This window comes from Oryctolagus cuniculus, chromosome 19 (assembly GCF_964237555.1).
Source record: "Oryctolagus cuniculus chromosome 19, mOryCun1.1, whole genome shotgun sequence".
Classification (NCBI taxonomy): domain Eukaryota; kingdom Metazoa; phylum Chordata; class Mammalia; order Lagomorpha; family Leporidae; genus Oryctolagus; species Oryctolagus cuniculus.
The window spans coordinates 49361065-49363491 of record NC_091450.1 but is presented as its reverse complement, the minus strand read 5'-3'; the positions used below and the strand labels follow the sequence as shown (position 1 = coordinate 49363491).

The following is a 2427-nucleotide window of genomic DNA, read 5'->3' as shown; positions in this document are numbered from 1 at the left end:
CCAGCCAGGGGGAGAAGCCTTTGCTAAGTGACCACGTACTTGAAGTCCATTTTGTGAAGAAATACTTTGATGGGATTTGTAGTGAACCTTGTCTTTACAACCTTCCCTGCAGAAATTAGAGACACGGGGCATACTCGTGTGCTTGAGGAGCTTGGGAATGAACAAAGAATGCGTTTATAGCATAGCAGAGTGACAAGATAGCCCAGTCCAGTGGGATGATGCGGTGCTAGATGCACGGACAGTGTGAGATGGGGACCTAGGGCAGAGGCAGCCTGGAGGGAGCAGCCTCTGGCCTGGGTCTCGTAGGTTCAGTCGGTGTTGGGCAATGGGTGAGGAGCATTTTAGGCGGAAGAACACGTGCAAAGGCTGTGACTCCCAACGCCTGTGGGATGTGTCTGGGGAATGGAGTTGAGTCCTGAAGTCTGGAATAAAGGATGGGATGCAGAGAGTGGTGGGAGATGAGAGAGCAAAGGATTTTGAGCTCTGATAAGAAGCCAGTCAATGGCTGTAGGCAAGCGAGAGCAGGGGATGAACCAAAGGCAAGGAATCTTGGGGAGAGCAGCTGGTCAGGGGACAAGGGAGCTCTGGTCCAGACATCTGCACCTGCCAGGCAGTGACAACAGGACAGGTTCCAGCTGTGGCAGCCAGGGCTGTGCCCTCTACCCAAGGAAACCTTGACCTCGCAGCTTCTTTGGAGAGTCTCAGCCAAGAGTAAAGAGGCCCTGCACGGGCTGTTCCAGGTCTCCCGGGATGGAGGAGGGCAGGAAGGGTAGGGGAGGTTTGCAGGCTGCTTTGGCTGCCATGGTATGAAGGTCCCTCCACTGTCTCATGTGGGATGAGTGGTTGATGATTCCTTTTGCACTGTGAGCTCTCTGGATGGTTAGGCAGTGGTTCTAAGCAGCCAGCCCCAACTGACTTCTTCATATGCTGCCTTGATAGTGCCAGTGGGGGATTCCAGGATCACACTGTGACCTCGGGAACCAACAAAAGAATCATTAGTTTAATTGTCCCCAAATGTCTGTTCTTGGACACTTCTTTTTTTTTTTTTTTTTTTCAAATGGAACTTACTTTTTAAGTGATGAAGACATGCACTTGGGGGGTGGGTAAGCGGGAGTTCTCACTTGTGTTTTGAAATCCCAAATTAATGAGCATGATAAACTGTTATTGCTGGCACTGGCTTTACCCCAAGTGGCCAAGTGGCACTGTCTGACTCTCTCCTCTGAGTGCTTGGTGGGTCCCCCCGACCCTCCCCAGATCCCCACCCTCTTTCCATTTCCATTGACTTGAGACAGCCCTTGTCGACGTGCCAATCACAGTGGGAAGGGGGGAAGGGGAGAGGTCACAGTGCATGGGGTTCAAGGTCACAGTGGGCGGAGCAAGGGGGATCACAGTGCAAGTAAGTCAGGTCGTTTCCTCTGCTCAAGTCCAGCTGTCTGCCACGGCAGTGCGACCCGTGGCGGACAACCCAGGAGATGAAGACGGTGGCAGCGGCAGCATCCTTTCTCGCCTGCATTTATCTGCGCTGTTTGAAGCCTTGTGACCCATCAGGACCCAGAGGCTGCCTGATCACATTATTGGGCTGTCTGCTGTCTTCAGGCTGGGAGATCCTGGTCGGCCTGTCGAGGATGGGTTTCTCTTGCTCCTCCTCGGGGCTGGCACTGCCCAGGATCCGCTTCCGGGCCTCGGCGTACTCTGCCTCCTGCTGTGCTAGCGACTTGACCAGAAGGGCTGGCCTGCTGGTGGAGTTGGGGCTGCTGACCACACCGTTGCTGGTGGGCCTCTTGAGGATGCGGATCTGTGGAGGGGGCCCCGTGGGAAGGCTATCGTCTTGAATCACAATGGGCACTTTGGGAGGAGATTTGGATTTCCTGCCCGCTGTCTGCTGCCTCCTCCCAGCTCTCAGCGACCTCCTCATCTTCCATCTTACTCGCCGCTTTCCCTCCTCCCCCACCCCTCCGGACACTTCTTAAAAAACCAGCTCATGGCAAAGTGGAAGAAATATAGACATAACACCACGTAGTATTTTGGAATATCTTGCGTGCTACGTTATGCACTATATGGGCCCTTCTTCCTCCTCCCATCTCCATCTGTGCGTTCATGTGTGTGCCCCAGTGCATCCCTAGAGTCTGGGGCTCAGGTTTCCAAGCTCTGACCCCCACAGCAACCAGAGAGAGAGCAATGAGCCTATATCCCACTGCAGCAGAGTGCCTATGCCCACATGCCACCTGGTTTGGGAATGCAGGGCTGGACTGGGTTTCCTGTTGTGATTCCTGCCCTAGGCACCATTGACAGTGGTTCTGTATCTGCTCATTAGTGTTCCCTGACTCCCATGGTCTGAGCAGAGATGGGAAGAGGATGGGCTTGGCAGCGGGGAGAGTGGCCCATCATCTGAAGACCCAGAGACCTGGTCCCTCGCCCCACCCATGT

General features: G+C 54.3%; 1 pseudogene; it reads right to left on the bottom strand.

The window, feature by feature from the left end:
* Window positions 1-1032: 1032 nt before the first annotated feature.
* On the bottom strand, window positions 1033-1937 carry LOC100352577 (SUZ RNA-binding domain-containing pseudogene; annotated as a pseudogene).
* Window positions 1938-2427: the final 490 nt, after the last annotated feature.